This window comes from Pteropus vampyrus, unplaced genomic scaffold (assembly GCF_000151845.1).
Source record: "Pteropus vampyrus isolate Shadow unplaced genomic scaffold, Pvam_2.0 Scaffold122, whole genome shotgun sequence".
In the NCBI taxonomy this organism is placed as follows: Eukaryota; Metazoa; Chordata; class Mammalia; order Chiroptera; family Pteropodidae; genus Pteropus; species Pteropus vampyrus.
The window spans coordinates 3,881,109-3,899,737 of NW_011888903.1; the positions used below are offsets into that span (position 1 = coordinate 3,881,109).

Consider the following 18,629-nt stretch of genomic DNA (forward strand, 5'->3'; position numbering starts at 1 on the left):
ATGAAGCCAAAGTAGACGTTTATTTTTTATTACAAAATACCCTGATAAAGCAAATGAAAAACAATAAACTAAAAACACAGTTGTAAAATATAAAGATGATGCTACTTAACTAAAAAGAAACCAGAACGCTCTAAAGCAAATGATTCTAATATAAAGGAAATGAAATTCAACTAAACAACAAAACCACCCTTCGTAACATTCCTTCTTCTCTCTAAAAGACAACACAAACAAGAATTAAAAGAAAATAAAGACAAATAAGAAATTATTGACAAAAGTGGCTGTATGGATAACGGTATTTTGAAAGTTAAACACGACGGGTTAATTGATATTATGGGAACCTTTCTGGGAGGAGCATGCCATTTGTGTTTCTTGAAGTAGACCCTCTGCTTGCTATTAATCAGACTAATGATGGCTTAGAGAGCATAACCTTACACAGGTACCAATTTCTTGAAGAAGGTACATAAAAGAAGAGTAGGAAGAGGTCAAGAAAAAAGCAGGAGAAATGGGACAAATGCAGGCCACACAGATCCCCAGGCAGAATATTTCTGTGTAGGGCAGGCACAGAATGAGAACTCCTTCCCCACTTACCTGTCTTCTCTGGGACCAGAGCAACAACACAGCCACTTCTGGTTGGTGCCCTTTGTCCCAGCACTGAACATAAGAGGAAGAACTTGGTAGCCTGACCAGAGTTAAAGAGTGGAAGAGTTTTTTGAGTAATAGAGTCTACCTCAGTAGATGTTTCTAAAATTAGATAATCACATGGAAAAATTGGATAGTGTAAAGACTCCAGCTCAAAAACAGAAATTGGAATCAAAAGACATCTAAGGTATTCTTTTTATGCATCTATTAAGGTCCCATTTTAACTAGTCTTCCCAAATTAGTAATGGGCTTATCTACTTTCCTTCTAATTAGACCTTGAGAAATTTATATTAACACCATAAAAGTCTTCTTTGATAGGTTAAACAATCACAGTTACTATCATTTAACATCATATACCTAGAATCTACTAAAAAAAACTATAAGCACCACATATGCATTCACTTAAAAACTGATTTATTTAAAAAGCTGTAGCAACTACGTACTCTCTTCTTTCCTCTTTTAAATATAAGAACGAAACTGAGAAAAGAAAAAAGAAGGCTGTAGCCCAAATGATCAATTTAGGAAGTGCTCTGAACCTTACCTCTTTGTAGGTTAAGAGTCTTCAGGGGTGATATTCTTAAGGGAAAAGCACAAAACATCTCTGTGACCATGTGTCCTCATGGACCAGAGGTGGGGAGGCCATCCTCCAGCCCACATTCACCACACGCCACCACTGAGTACTGCCTCCACCTCCAGCATAGAACAGCGCTGGCTGTCTCCGGCCCTGCAGGGCCAGAGAAACATAGGGCAATGGAGTTCCTTGTCTAAGTGGAGAACTAATTCCCACTGCACGGTAGCTATTTAAAGAGGTGGTGCCTGCAGGACAAATGCGGCCTCCAAGCCTTCCTGTTTGTGTCCTAGCTCAAATTTTCATCCATTTCCTAAGGAAGAATACATAGTGTAATAAGCCCCAAGAAGGCTGAGATTTATGAAAACAGTGTGCAAGGGCAATTTTTAGAAACAGGTTTTCCCTTTCCTTTTTTTCTCTACAAGCAGATATGAGAATTTAAAAGTACTTTAAAAGTGAAAAGCAAAACTATCTGTTGTGGTTTGGTAAAAGTTTCTACTCCTGAAAGATTTTAACCTGAAATGTAGGAAGGAAAATATTTGTGGATGATTAATTCAATATATATTAAATAATAATGCAGAAAAAAAATAACATGTGACTTATGGTCAGCAGTAAGGGTTTAATATGAAAAACCTCTGTCATTTACCAGCTTTAATTAAAGAAATTCACCCAATCTCTCTGGACCTGTTTCTTTGTCTGAATAAATGGGACTAATAACATGTATTTTACATATGTATTGTGAGAATCCTGTAAGATGACAACTATAAAAGACCCTACACTTTGCCTTATATAAAAGTCAGATCATGGTATCCAAATTCCCAGCTGCCGTTACATAATATCAGGCATTAGTAGCTTGATAAAAAGAACAAATACATCCTCTCCAAAGTGATATATATGTGTTCATTTGTTTGTGTATTGTCTGATTTCTCATTGCCACCAAAGTTGTAAGAGGGCCAGAGACCTCATTGGTAATATATCAACATGCTCTTGGCATATATTAACATGAAATATGCAATAAATTTTTTTTAATAAATAAACACATAATTTCAAACAAAATCAAGCACAATGCTCTACACATAGTAAGTCTATAACGAATACTTACTTTTTTCTATAGAGAAACATCCCAGGAAAATGCAATATAATAGAATTTTAAGACAAGTTGGAGCTCTCAAAAACATTTGAGATAAATATGACTGTATATTTTGTTAGATCATTCTGCTCAATATATTATTAAAATGATTAATGTGCAAACAACTTCTTACAGCCTGAATATTAGGTACAATATTCAATATGAATTAATTCACTGAAAACAATTTAGCTTAGTTTAGAATTTACCTAAAATCCTTTCTCTGGCCTGTTTCTGGTAAAAATGGAAACTCTCTTCTGGTGCCTTTTAAGTCCTAGCTTGGTGTCAGCTGGATCTGATATACTCACTGATTTTTTTAAGAGCATTACCAGACAAGAAAGATAAAGATGGGTGGTCCTTTGTGGTTCTTATGATCCAACTACTAATGTTTAATACAACATAACGTGCCAGGAGACAGGATAGTTTCAGGGACCTGAAACAATAGATTTCATTCTGAGCCTTCACATTGTTGTCTGAATCCAGTTCAGGCCAGTTCAGGCTACAAGAGACGAAAATCAATACCTTGATGAATGCTCATTAATCTATTCCGTGTATAGAAGAAATGAACTTCAGTGGATATTTATCCATTTTACAAAATTACCAAGAGAAGAAAGATCCTGGATCTTAACAGGTCATGAGAAACATAATTCCCTCCTACTTCTAAGTATTTCTCTTCCTTTGCTTAAGAAATAGGAACATCCACATCTCTCTTCCTTTCCTCTCTGCCCTCTTTCTTGGCCTCCACTTAATAGACAAAGCAAGAGCTCTACTACTACAGATATTTTCGAAAGTGTTAAAAATGGAAAAATAGATTTAAAGGTGTTCACCCTGAATGAAATCATTTTAGTTCCAAAATATGAGGAAACATTTCATAATCATAAAACCTGGAAGTTCTATAGCTTTTGGCTGATGAAAAGGAGTCTCTGCAGAACAGAGTGGTAGTCAACTAAAAAACAAAATTTACTGCCTTTAGCAAGTATCTATTGTTTTACTGAGTTCAAAGTTTCAGACACTGTGAAGATGTTTTTCACCACATCCCTCCTCCCCCTCCTTCTCACAGTTTCCCCAGTGCAAGAGGCATTTCTAACTGAGTAATTAAAGATTCTAAAGAAGTTCTGAAATATATTTTTGACAACTTATAGCAGCAAGGCTTTCTCACTTTACATATAGCCTCTGGTCTACCAAATACCAGTCTATACCGAGCTTGTGAGTTCAACTACCAAGGTTATCAGATGCGGCTTAAATGCCTACTGGGACATGCACATTTGACACTAGGGGAGGAGGAAGAATTGTGGAAATTGTCATATAACAGTCAAGTTTCTTCCTCATCTAATATAAGACCTCTAGTAAACACCCATCCAAAAGCTCTGACATCCTCTCCTGGGAATTCTGACATACCTGCCAGCCATTTCCTGGATTATTAGCTATACTGCTTTGGTTACTGACAGACTTAATCAACGTATCACTGTGTATCTGCTTAGTAAATAAAAAGGTAACTTCACGTTACTGATTACAAGGTCTTTTTTGTGCTATTTCTATCATTATTTGAGACCATATATCTGATTTTAATAAACATTTATCTAACGCTACAGAAAACATAAAAATCAATCACATAAGAGAAGACAATTTATAGGCACGACTGAAAGCAGCCAATATCATAGAACACATTATACCAAAGTCTGCCATTACTAGGTATGTGCACTGCTCAACAGAACAATGAATTTCTCCTTTTTGCCATCTGTTGTTTTATAGAAAGACAGCCAATTTCCTGTCACTGACTATAGTAACTATGATTAGTTAGGAATAAAATAAATGAAAGAAAGTTACAATGAAAGATTAATCTTATTGATAAGGAAGTATTGTGATAGCAAGTTAATTCTAAGAGTTCAGGACTATATCTTTTCAAAAATAAGAAATAAAGGAAATATTTCTCTCTCTTTTTCTCTGTTTCAACTTGCTGTGGGCAAGGGCTCTGCTAGATGCTTTGAAGAAGATGCAAGATGTGTAAGTGCAGGGTTCCTATTCTCAATCAATTCATGAACTAGTAAGACAGGTACAAAAATAATTACAATACAAAGGTAGTGTGTAGTCAAGGGGGAAGTATAGCCTAATATCAAGAATGTAGGGCATGAAGTAAGAAGGACATAGTTTCAGGATATTAATTAACTGCAGAAGAGACCAGTAAATTCAAAGACAAAACAATATAGAAAATACATTACATGTCCATTATATCTTAATTTAAAAAAAAATAAAATTAAAATTAAATGTCAATTATATCTCAATAATAAAAAGAAAAGAAAATACCTAAACTGAAAAACAGGAGAAAAAGGCTGAAGAAATGAACAGAGTCTCAGTGACCTGTGGGATAACATTACATATTCTAACATAAGAGTTACTGGAATCCTGGAATGAGGACTGGGGAATGAAAATGATATAAAGAAATAATGGCTGAAATGTGTCCAAATTTGATGAAAACTATAAACCAAAGATCCAAGAAACTCAATGAAACCCAACAAAGATAAAACAAAGTAAACCACAGCCAGGCATATCATGATGCAATTGCTGAAAAACAGAGATAAAGAGAAAATATCAAAGCAGCATAGTGGGAAAAACCAGACATATTATGTACAGTTGAAAACAATAAGAATGACTGCAAGCTTTTCATTAGAAATAACATAAGCAAAAATAAGGCAGCAGAATGACATCTTTCAAGTACTGAAAGAGGAAAAAAAGGTTAACTAGAATTCTACATCCAGTAAAAATATCCTTCAAAAGCAAACTCTAAATAAATACTATCTTAGACAAACAAAAGCACAGAGAATTCATGGCCAGCAGATTTGTACTACAAAAAATGTTAGAGTAAGTTTTTTAAGAAAAAAGAAAATAATACCAGATGGAAACTTGGAACTACACGAAAGATTAAGTGTAGGAATTTGTAAATATGTGGACACATAAAAAAGAAAGTATTTCCTTATTTGTTTATTTTTAAAATAAAATTGACTGTTAAAACAAAAATAATAACAATGGATTATAAGGTTTTTGACACATGTAATAAATAAAATGTATGACAACAATAGCACAAAGGACAGGAAGGATAAAGTAAAAACATAAAATCATAGGTTCTTATGTTATACATGGATTGACATAATATTATTTGAAGGTGGCATGTGATAAGATAAAGGATAAAGTGGCATATTGTAAATTCTGGAGTGACCACTAAAAATAATCAACAAAGATTATTAATATAAGATTATTAATAATAAATAACATGAGTGGAGAGAAAATGGAATACTAAAAAAAAAAAAAAATACGTTAATTACTTAAGTAATCCAAAAGAAGGCCAGGAAAGAGGAAGAAAAGGGGGAGGAAAACAGATGAGATAAACAGAAAACATATAACAAAATAGTAGACTAAACCCAGCTCTATGTGCTGCCTATAAGAAACACACTTTCATTATAAAGACACAGAGTAAAAGTAAAAGGATAGACTAAGTTTATCATGTAAACATCAATCATGGGAAAGCTTGCATGGCGATATTAATTCAGACAAAGCAGACTTCTGTGTCAGTTTGGGTCCTGGGGCAAGTAGATGTCAAGAACTGAATCAGAGGTTCAGGAGATTTATCAGAGGAAATACTTTGAAAGGTAAAGGTGAGAGGAACCAGGATTGGGCAGGGAAAGGCCTTCAGACATGAATGCAGATCTGACACTTGTGAAAAGAGAGTAGGAGAAAGATTTGGGTTGGAAAAGCCTTAGACTGCAGTGCAGGTCTAAGAAAGTTTCAGCCAGGATGATGGGCAGTCCCCATAAGATATTGTCCCTTAGAAGACATGGCATTGCGCAGAAATGGCCCAGTTCTAGTTTCACATTGTGCTCAGTGGGCTGGCAGCATTCTGCTGAGAGTGTAGCCACAGTGCGGTTATGTGGCAGAATCCAAAAGTGTGGCAGCAGAAGATATGAGTTAAGTTTACAACTTTTTGGAAAAGAAGTCTGAATAGCACAACTCTACAGCTGCCACAACTTTAGAAGAAGGGATCTGACCGAAGACAAAAAGTTATATTTCTTAATGATAAAAGGCTAATTTCATAAAGAGAACCTAATAACCCTACATGTGTATACACTGAACCACAAGGCTTCAAAATATTTGAAGTAAAAACTCTCAGAACTGAAAAGAGAAAAAGACAAATCTCAGTGATAGCTGGAGATGTCAATACTTCTCTCTCAGTAATAGACAGAACAAGTAGACAGATAATCAGGAAGAACACAGAAGACTTAAAAACAGCATCAACCAAATTAACTTAAGGGAATATATGCAGAATACCCAAAAGAGCAGAATACACATTCCTTTTAAGTACACAGGGAACATCATCATGATAAATCATATGCATGGCCGTAAAATACATCTCAATACATTTTAAAAGATTTAACTCATACAAAGTATGTTCTTTGATCACAACAAAATTCATTTAGAAATAAGAAAAAGATATCAAAAACTCACAAGTATTGGAAATTCACACACTTTTTTTGAAATACTTTCACATTAGAGTTTTTATAGAGGAAATTAGGAGTTTATAAACATTACATATGAAACACAAATTGATATAGCCTAGAATACTTCCTTGGTTATAAATGAAAACAGACAGCATTTGTAGTTGAGAGATGAAAGTATAATTTCAGGCTTACACATTTAGGAACTGGTACTTGTTGATAAAATCACATTACTTTCCAGAAACTCAGTTTCTTCATTTATGGTTTACAGTGAGGACCAAGTGAGGTAATACGTAAATATTCATATATAAATATACATAAATAATACATAAAAATTCTATATACAGCCTAGTGCTATTAAAAATATTGATGTTCTTTTCCTAATTGCTTTCAATCATGTGAGGTTGTCTTGTGCTTTTTCTTATATTTCCATGTACACATTCCTTTATTGAATTCCTTCCTCTTCTTAAAAAACCACTGATTAATCTATCTATCTGTCATGTTAAATTCAAACGCAAGCAATAGACTAGCTCCTTTTGTGGACCATTCATTTAACTTAAACACTACCCAGAGAGTGTCCATGAGGGGTTTACTGACTAATCTTTTCTCTGGATATTTTCTCATTTCCATTTTTATTTTTTTCTCCTCCTCCTTCTCTTGTTCCTCTTCCAATTTCTCTTCTATATCCTTTTCCTTGTCCTCTTATTTTTCTCCTTCTCTGTCTATTTTCTATCTTCCCTTCTTTCATCTTCACTATGATTCCTATTTGATTGCTCTGGATTTTGATCACGAGTTATAACTGGTTGTTTCCATATCCTAGATTTGAAGTATTAGGAGCTCTCTCCATCTTGAAAAAGTTTCTTCTCATGGTTTCCAGGACACCATCCTTTCTTGGGTTTCTATCTATATCAATGGCTGCTCCTTCAAGTTTCTTTGCTCTACCTCTCTATCTCTCCCAACTTTGGTCCTACTGAGTCACTCAAAACTGTAACATGCTTTTAAATAAGTCAGAGATGAAAGAAGAAATCCTAAGGAACATTAGAAAATATTTTTAACTGAATAAGAAAACTACAACATATCAATATTTGTGGGATGCTGCTAAAGCAATCCTTAGAGGCAATTTTATAGCATTAAATGCTTATACTAAAATAGAAGAGAGGTCAATAATTAATGCCTAACCTTCCATTTTAGGAAGCTAATAAAAAGCTCAAATTAAATTTTAAAAAATAATTAAGAATAAAAAACAATGAAAGAAAGAGTAACCATGTGAAAATCAGAGAAAATGTTTTTTTTTTAAGCTGAGTTTTGAAAGATGAGTAAAGTTGATAAATTTGTAACTATTAAGAAGAGAGAAGACAAAAATTACCAGTATCAAGAAGGAAAAAGATGATTGTCCCTAAATATCTTACAAATAGTAAATGAATAATGGAATGTTATAAACAATCTAATGCCAAGAAATTCAATGAATACTCACATGAAATAGACAAATCCCTTGAAAGATGTAAACTACAAAACTGACAGCAGAAGAAACAAATCTGCCCATGTTTATTAAAGAAACTGAATTCATAATTTAAAATTCTGCCACAAAGAAATATTGGTCCTGAACGTGTGCTAGTGGAGCAGACAAGTGAGCTTTTCTTCCATGCCCCTTCTCTCTGCCTTTCCTTTCTCAAAGTACTTCAGGAAAGGCTGTATTTTTGACAAAGCCTTTAAATAAAAGTATTGCAAAACAAAACAAAACAAAGCAAAAAAAGGTCTCCCTGATATGCTATCAAACATTTAAGAATGAAAAAGTTCTTAACCTACACAGAAAACGAAGGTAGAGGGAACTCCCAATCCATTCATTGTAAGAAATCAAAATCACCCTGAAATGAAAATCATGCAAACAACAAAAACATACTGTTCATGCACGTGAATGCAGAAATCTTCAACAAAACATTAACAAATATTATCCAGTACTAGCTGATGACTTCTTGTGTTTGACAGCTGAAGTCTATAGCAATAATTACTAACTATTAAGTCATATTTTTTCTTATGTCATTATAAGTCCTCTCTCAGAGATAAAGACTTAAATTTGCATTGGTAATCTGATTTACACTCAATAGTATAGGCCTTCCTGGTTAAATGCATTGTTATACTATCTAAGGCAATGCAATAAAATGGTTGGTATACAGCGACTGCCTACAATTTCTAATTTTGCCAGTTTTTTAGTACCTAGGTTGGAATATAACATTTAATGGGTCAAATAATTGCTTGCAGACTTCAACTGATTAGGCATAGATATTCTATTAAAGTGAATTTTTTATTATTATTATTATTTATGCCTACAGCACCTGGTCTTCCTAGGTAGTCTCTCATCCAAGTACTAACCAGGCCCAACCCTGCTTAGCTTCTGAGATCAGACATTGGGTTTGTTCAGGGTGGCATGGCCATAGACCATGGACCATGGCTCCACTGGGGCATGAACCCAGGACATTCTGCATGTAAAGCAGACGTGCTAACCACTACACTATGGAATGACGTCCTTAAAAGGAATTCTTTAATTAGCCCTGTAGATAATACAGAAAAACTGATGAGATCGGATGCAAAATGACCTTACAAGAAGTTATAATTGCTTTGAATCTCAAGGCAGGCTTAGAAACAGAATCTAAGGGTCTTAGCTTGTTCTCTGGGCTAGCATATCATTCATATCCAATTGGTCAGAAAGTGAATGCAGCCTCAGAGTGGAGCCTGTAAGCTCCTAAAGATGGCCTTGTACTGCAATAATGTCAGGGATAGCTTAGATCTTGGCTGAGGCCTTCCTTGATTGTAGCAAGGAGAGAAGACATATTCCTTTGAACTCTCACAGCAGTTTGGGCCTCTCTTAAGACATACAGTTTATTGTCTTGAGCTATTCTCATGGTGATTAGGAACAGTTTGAGGACAAAGATTACCACTTCCTTATCATATCTGTATATATGGTGGAAGTCTTACTATTATTTTCAATTTTCCCTTAGCAAAGTTGTAAACATTTCTATTGAAGTGAGTCAAATCCACTTTGTGACTAAAAATAATCAGTATTAGATTTACATCTTTTCCTTCTTGGTAGATAAAGCAATGGGCGATTAGGAAGTGAATTACATAGTAGATTCTTTCTCAGATATATTCTAGAGATCTACCTGAATATCCAAACTGATCAATACAAAAATGTTTTTATAGGCTGATGGCTATCTTACAACTTACACTTCTTATCATATCACAAATTCACTGCTTTTTTAAGTTTCACTCACTTTTTCTTTTTCATTTAATGAAAAAGTTACTGAAAAAATTAAGCATCATTTTATTCATTAAAAAAATTCATAGTGGACTTGTTAACATTACATACATATAAACTAACATAGAATTTGATTCTCTAGCTCTTAATTTATCCAAAATATTTTCTAGCTAGGAACTTTACTTCCTTTTTACCTTTATTCTCTGCACTCTCAGGCATAAAAGTTTCCACATACTCAAAAAAGCAGAGAAAAATATAAAGCCATGTTGAGATTCAAATCCTGGCCAAGAGTTAGTTACCCTTAGCTAAGTGACTCCTCATTATCTATTCCTTAACATATACAACATACACAGTGTACATGATAGAGTCTCTGAAAAATGAAAAAACAAAACAACAACAACAACAACAAAACCTCATTTCATAGAACATTCGACAAATAGTAAAGCCAAAATAGATTACATCCATTAATTCTAATTTAGCTTTCTACACAATGGGTATTTTAAGAATAAAAATGGTGAAAGATATTAATGCTATTGATCCTGTTGAACCAATCACCATTCCAACAATTTTAATACATAAGCAGGATGTCTTTATGCAAATGAGAATTCATCCTGTAGTGGCAATGACTGTAGGCTGTGGTACTTGAGTGATGGACTTCATCCTTGTAGGTAACTGCATATCATGGAGGTTTTTACCTCAATATCAGGATACTGTACTTGTCTTGCCCTATGAGTCTACCACCCATACTATTAAATACAAAACAACACATCTTTTATTTATAAAGTGCCTTTCTTCAGAAATATCAAACTACTTGATTTCCATATTTTCTTGCTCTCCCTATTCTTATTAATGGTAATCACAGCTATATAATTGATAACGTAGGTAATTTTTCAGTAAGCTTTACATGATGGGGTAGTGATGGCAGGGGAGCAAAGAGAGGCTAAGAGGACGAAGAAACTAGAGGGAGAGATGTGAGCAGAATCTATGCCAGCACACAGCATGCTTCATTCTGACTTAGGCTAGTGCTGACATATAAGAAATATTTCATTCAACAAAAGGTTTTGAGAACATCAGGTACCTGGCCCTGTATTGGAGACAAGAAGTACAATGAGGAGCAAAGACAGACATATTCTCAGAAGGCTCTCATCAAGATTTCTGTCTGAAAGGGAGACCAATCATATAACTACAATTACAAACTTGAGATAAATGCCATGAGCGATAGCTTCCCTGATGAAAAGCTTTTTGAGCTGAGATTTGACAGGTGAGTAGGATTTAGCTAGGTGAGGAGGGTGGTAAGGTCAATGGCCAGAAGAACATTACAGGCAGGACAATTAGTGCAGGAGGGTGTAGGGCATGTGAGCAGCATGAAAAAAGGGCAGAGCACAGACAGCGCTGGAAAGGTAGACGTGGCCTTGCAGCTACATGAAGAATTTCAGTCCTTATCCTTAAAAAATGGGAAGCCATTAAAGATAATTTTAATCAGAATTTTATTATTGTCTCCTCAAATCTTATTTGTATAAAGCATACTAAGAGGAAACATAGAAATCTTAATGAAAATAATTCCCATTGCGTCTTCCAACATTGTATACGTATAATATAGTCCCGTTTATCGTACAGTAAAAATGACTTGATTTGATGCAAAGATAAAACTTAGTCACAATTTTCACTCATCAAACAAATATTTATTGAGTACTTTACTATATGCCAGACACAAGTCTTGGCATTTGATACTCATCAGAGAACAACATAAAGACCCTTACACTTATGAAATTTACGTCTAGTGACAGAGACAATAAAGACAATAAATAAGTAAATTATGTAGCATTTAAGAAGATAGTAAGTGTCATTAAAATGAGAAAGGATGAGTAAGGTTAAAGTAGATCAAATGGGGGGGAGCAAGAGAGGGAGGTAGCAAGTTATCTTATTAAACAAAATTATTAAGGACTCTTTTGGAAGGTGAAATTTGTACAATGTTGGTTGTTTATCAAACAGAAAGTTTCTGAAGTAAAAAAAAATTCTAGTGCCATTTCTAGACATACTTCAAGTTTAATGTCTGAGACAAAGATGAAAAGAAATATTAGGTATTTCTCAAAACTTACTGCTTCTGTATTTTCTGTCTTCTGTAATAGTGCTTCTTTTAACAATATTTTAAACACTGACTGAAAATTTCATTATACTTTCCATATGACAATAATTCATTAATAGGCAAAGAAAATCAACCTCATCAGTGTTAACCGTAGCTTCTTTCTGCTGGAAAATGCGATTTTCATTTTCAAAAGCCTTTATGCCAGTAATGGTGAAAAACCTAGAAGATACCTCATAGTAACAGATACAGCAGGGGGCAGAAATGAAGGTCAAATGGGTATTACTAAAGTAATAGTACTTGCATAATTAGGGAAAAATTATCATTAGCTAATACTTTTAATTACAAGCAAGTTTTAAAACAAGTTTTAATATATGTTAAGCTCTCAACCCATCTCTTTTTTGGAATAAGTCTGGAAATGAAACTATAGCTTCCTTGACAACACATATGGTCCCAAAATGATTACTGGGAACAAAAGAAGTAAAATGATTGTGAGGAGGAAATGTGCTCTGAATCCAGGATAGAAAATAGTTCTTGTTTACAATAAATTGTGAACATTGAGCTTTGACTATTAGTGGTTATGTGCCAATGATTATTAACTCAACTACATAGCGAGGGCATTAAGTCACAGGATGAATGTTGCCTTTATGCTGTACTTCTGCTAAAGCTTGATTTTATTGCCCCTTTTCAACAGCTAATGGGCTTTAGTTATAAACAACAGCCTTTGGTAATTTGTCTACAGGAAACAAACTGACTGAAGCCTTTATTATTTAATCACATACACATTCACCAAAAACAAATAACAAAATCAAAATGGGATTCTTTATTTATAAGTCAAATAAAGCTATTTGCCTTACCTAAGAGTTTATGTCTTTAATTTTGATCATTAGTGAACATTAATAAAAAGTAATTTTTACTTTTCTGAAGTGTTTATGTTTCTAACATTAGGAAGTCAAACCATTGTCTAGACTTTAATAGGGAGACATGAACAATCAAGATGCCATGGCAGGCTTAAAATAATGATAATAAAACACTTAGGTAATTTACTACATGCTGATTAGTGTTCTACGTGCTTTACATATACTAACTAATCTCATCACTCTATGAGATTGTACTATTACTACCATCATTTTACAGAGAAAGAAACGGAGGCACAGAGAGATCAAGTAATTTGCCCAGGATTGCATAGCTAGGCCTCTGATGCTGTATGAGGTACAAAGAGGTTAAGTAATTCACCCAGGATTACACAGCTAGGCTCTGATGCTGTACAAACTGAAGAGTAATGTTTCAGTGCCAGTTACTACCTCTGCTTTCACAATGCAGGAATTTACATTTTCACAAGCCATCTACTTCTGGGAATGACATTTATTTTTTGTCTCTATGGGTATAACAAGCTGAATCAGAAAAAATACAGCATGAGGAAACAATAATATGATTCTTCAGTGAGCTTTTCAGTAGTGGGTCAACTTGCCAGGACGAAAAGCCTTTTCAATAATACAGCAGTACACTCCCAATGCTATAAGACCATTTGCAAACAGCATAGTAACAGTGTGTGAGAAGGTGTTATATTGAAAAGCAAGCAGGGTAGAGCTGTACATAGCAGATATGCCTGGCTTCCACTGACCCAGAAGGAAAAAAATCAATTCAGCTCTAAACACAACACTTAACTAACCCCCACACGTTGGAATGAAAAAAGAATGTTATATCTATTTACAGAAATTGTCCTATAAACCTGTAAGACAAGAACAATCATATTTGCTCAAGTATTCTCTCTAAATAGAAGACCTGCAAGGCAGATGTAATCACTGGGTGATGTTTATATGACTTGCGGAATGAGAAGGGGAAAAAAATGAAATATTTATTGAGTCTCGGGGTTGGGCCAAACATGGTGCTATATGTTGCTCCCATTTCATCTACAGTTGGCCCTTGAACAATGCAGGGGTAAGAGGCATCAACCTCCAGCACAGTTGAAATTCTATGCATAACTTTTAACTTCCCAAAAACTTAACTACTAATAGCCTACTGTTGACCAGAAGACTTACCGATAACATAAACAGCCGATTAACACATATTTTATATGTTATATGTATTATATACTATATTCTTAAAATACAGTAAGCTAGAGAAAAGAGAATATTAAGAAAAATCATAAGGAAAATACATTTACTGTATTTATTAAAACAAATACGTGTAGAAGTGGACCCACGAAGTTCAAACCCATGCTGTTCAAGGGTCAACTATAATTAAATCTTGGCAACGTACCTATAAGGTGTCATTCTCTCCATTTCTAAGGATTAGAAAAACTGGGGGTAAAGACATTAGTGATGTAAGTTGCCTGAATAAATACAAGAGGAGGTCAGAGTTCCACCTAAGATCCTTCAGGCTCTTAAGTTCATGCCACACTCACACTGTCCTTCAGGGTTTGCCCACCACAGAGAGGAATCTTTGTAAAAGATTTTCTAAGAATTAGAATTTGCAGTCTGATGCCTATGAGAGGCCAGAATGTATGTATTGTGGTCAAGGGCTGAGCTTCTTGGGCTTGAAGCCTGTGCTGCTGATGACTGAACTTGGGCAAGCTACTTGACCTTGCTGTGGCCTCAGTTTCCACAGCCATGGGTAACAGTATCTATATCACAGTAATGCTGTGAATACTAAAGGAGTTAAAACATATATAAGCCCTTAGGGTAATGCCTGGCATTTAAATGTACTATATATACCCTTATATACATTATTATTAAGGAAACCCTGCTTCAACATAAACTACTTGAAAGCAAGTATTACACTTGAAGGCAAGTATTACAAGCTCATTGTCTCCCTGGCACTTCATATAATCCCTGATACAAAATAAATGTTCAATATAGTTTAATAAATAGATGACTATCTAGCCTAAAGGACTGTAAATAGAAGTTCTTAAAATGGTTTACTAGGCTCAATGTTATCTGACCTGTTATTACCTCTCCCATATCATCTCCTACTACCCCTTTATTTTCTCCACTCAAGTAACATTGGTCTTCTTGCTGTTCCTTGAAACAACAGACACCCCAGGGCCTCTGCACTTGCTGTTCTCTCCAGAAGATTAGGTCTTTTCAGGTCTAAGTTCAAATATTCTTTCCCTGGTGAATCCCTCCATCTCACTCATTTTAAACTGAACAACCCCTCATCTAGTTCTCTGGCACTGCTTATTCCTTTGTCCCTCTTTAATTTTTCCCCACAGCATTTATCACAATACACTATATACTAATTCAAAGCTTAACTTATTTATTTCACTTATTTTCTACACCTTAGAATATAAGCTTCACAAGGGCAGAAATTATTGTTTTGTTTTCTACACTACCGTATCCTCAGTACCAAGAAGGCCTGTTACTTAGTAGGTTTTTGATAAAGATTTGTTGATTGGTGGACTCTAAGCCATTAACTTATTAGAGATCATTATTTCAATTTTGTGTGTCTGTATATAGAAATACATGGTGATACATACTAAGAAAATAATAAAAGAGCTGATGTACAAATGATGGAGATGAGGTAATAAAAAAATATAACTGTTCCTTTTCTAGAAGCTACTAACTTTTCATGTAAGTTAAACTGGAATTTCAATTCCTATACTGCACCAATATTTATGGAAAGTAAAGGAAGTTATCTCTGTTTTATTGGAAATGAAAAGATATTAGCCTTTCTTTCATAGACATGGCAAGTATATATTGTTAAGCCTCCTCTTTGCCTGAAACTTTGCTTGACTCTGCATTTCACCTAAGTTGATTATCTTTTTTTAAAAAACAGAAAAAGTATACTATTTGTTGTGGCTTTCTAATCTTACATTTCTAATGAGAAGAATACAAAATTTTCTATGCCCAGACCAGTTCTTAACAAAATTCAATGTAGCAATGCTTTGAACAGAGATGTTACCACCTCCCAGGCCCTCAGGAAATTAAAGAGATCTTCTCTTTTCCAGACTGTTATTTTATTAATCTGGATATAAAAAGATTAAGATGATAAAGATAATATTAATAAATTATGCCTTTTGTAGCTTCTTTATAATTACAAAATAGACCTAAATATTCATGTCCTCTGTCACATGCTGCAGTACACAGAAGTAGGTCAATCCATGTACTTAGTAATTGCATTTGGTATTATACACAGAAAGTCCTCCATAAACACTAGATTTAAAAGTTAATGCTCAGTTCTTATTATTTTGCTTTCTTTAAAAATCCCAAATTCTATTTAGCTTTCAAAACCCTACCCAAATATTACTACCTCCAAGAAATCTTACCAGGCTCCTTCACTACTCAGTTAAACAGCTAACACCTATTTTCTAAAAGACCTATTTCCATATGGGTCTCCCTATGAGAGAGCAACTGGAGAGCAAGAAATTTAACTCTGTGCTAGTCTAGAACAGTGACTGGCACAAATAAGTGTTCAATAAATGTTGAATTGAATTACTTAGATTCAAAATAAATGTAGTTAATAAAATAAAGTTACACCAAGGATAAAATAAAAATGAACTCTACAGTTAGAAAAGTGTACTTGGATTATGGCTGTGTTCATTTTTTGACAGTCATTTTTAATGATGATCCTATACTTAAAAAAGTTTTATGACATGTGCCAAAAAATTTGTCTGAAATAATGGTTTTATTTCTAAGTAGAGCTATATTTATTTCAGGTGTTTCTCTTTCAGAACCCAGCCTACACACCACGACCTCTATAAAGCTCATGTGTCTCCCCAGGTAGTAATGTGCCTTTGGTCTTGAACATATTTCCATTCTAGCACCTGTCTCCCTCACTGCATGTATTTGTTCTCATTTGTGTCTTCCACTAGACAGAGAACTCTTTATTGTCTTCATGTCCCGGTTGGCTGGCATACACTTAAGTACTTAGTAAATACATATCAAAAAATTACTAAGTACTTAGTAAATACATATCAAAAAATTAAATGAATTAAAAGCTTCTCTAGATTTAAAATTATAATTCTGAACAAACCTAGCCTAACTTTCATTGGCATCCTGGAATCTGAACATGTATGCCAGTGTTAATGAAACCCTGATTGCAGGAAGTACCTGTAAAATTCTCGAAAATGTGTCAACTTGCACTTTTTTCTTCTAACATCAAAAAATTCAGTAATTGAGCTCTTTGCCCTTTATTTCATTGAAATTATTCAGTCTTATTCTTTTATTTCTATGGGGACTTTTTCCATGTACAAATTAAATTATGCAGAATTAGTTTTTATCCACATCCTAAAATTCTTAAGAAGAAACTGTCTTTATTTAAAGTTTCAATAGAATAAAATAGCCAAGACAGGGCCAACCAGATGTAGTGATATAGATCAGTTATATAATATTTCTTGACAATTACTTGCCTACTGGTTATTAAACCCTTACTATACACCACAGTATGCCAAAGACTCTATATACTTTATCATATGCCTTTGTACAGATGAGGAAGCTAAGCCTTCATGAGATAATATAACTTGGTCATGGCCACACATTCCTTCCAGTCTAAACTGCTCCTACTCCCTCCCCAAGGGCACCAATATCTTGAGCTCTGATACCATAGATTAATTTTGCCTACTTTCGTATGGTACATGAATGGGATCATACAGTGTATACACTCTTTCGTGTATGTCTACATGCATTTTAAAGTCTGTAATTTCACTCGGGGGAGGGAGGAAAGTTTGTTATAGACAGAAAGATATAGTATAATCTCATGAATTCATTTTGCTGTATACTAAGAACCTCTGAAATCAATAAATAGTACCTACACATTGTATTCTGAATTATATACCCAGGTAAAATCAGTGATGCAAAATGAATCCAGGGAAGGAAAAGGACCATTTCAGTGTTGTATCCTTTTGAAGAGATTGAGTCACTGATCCAGACTAACTGTAACCAATCCTTTCATACGAATTAAAAATTAGAATGTAAAGTAATAGTAATAGTGAGAGAGGTTTTAAAGGGAAAGTTCTATCGCAGTAGCACAAAGTAAACTGAGATAAGCTTTAGATAATAAATTTAAGATTAACTTTAATTACTGCTTTATCAAATGAATCCCTTTTACTAGTTATAAATATTTTATATTGCTAAGTAACTGCAAGTGGCTTTAGAAAGTGTTTTGAATGTGCTGTAAAAACAATAAAAATGTCAGTAAAAATTCGACTTTTGTATAGATTTTAAAAATTCTTTTCTAAAACAATTACATAGAAATTGTATATTCAACTTTCAATATTTTACTCTATGTTCATTATACTATATAACTGTACATGGCACTTGCTGAACTGTGAATTTGTTTCTCAACTGGACCTAAGAATAAGGGATTAGTCTTACTTTTAGGATAAGAGGATCTTGGCCCTCATAGTTCTCCTATGAATTATACCATTTTTGCTTTCAATCACAGTATTAAAAAACTAAAAAATTTTTACTTAGAAGATGAAAACAATCATATTTGCAAATTTACAGCCATCAAACTTAAAGCTGCCAAATATT

The 18,629-nt window shown here is 34.1% G+C and overlaps 1 protein-coding gene and 1 pseudogene across 4 annotated transcripts in view; both read right to left on the bottom strand.

The window, feature by feature from the left end:
- ARHGAP28 (Rho GTPase activating protein 28) overlaps positions 1 to 18,629 on the bottom strand; it is a 176,339-nt gene that overhangs the window by 129,055 nt on the left and 28,655 nt on the right. The window lies entirely within an intron of this gene.
- Positions 9,142 to 9,257, bottom strand: LOC111743804 (annotated as a pseudogene).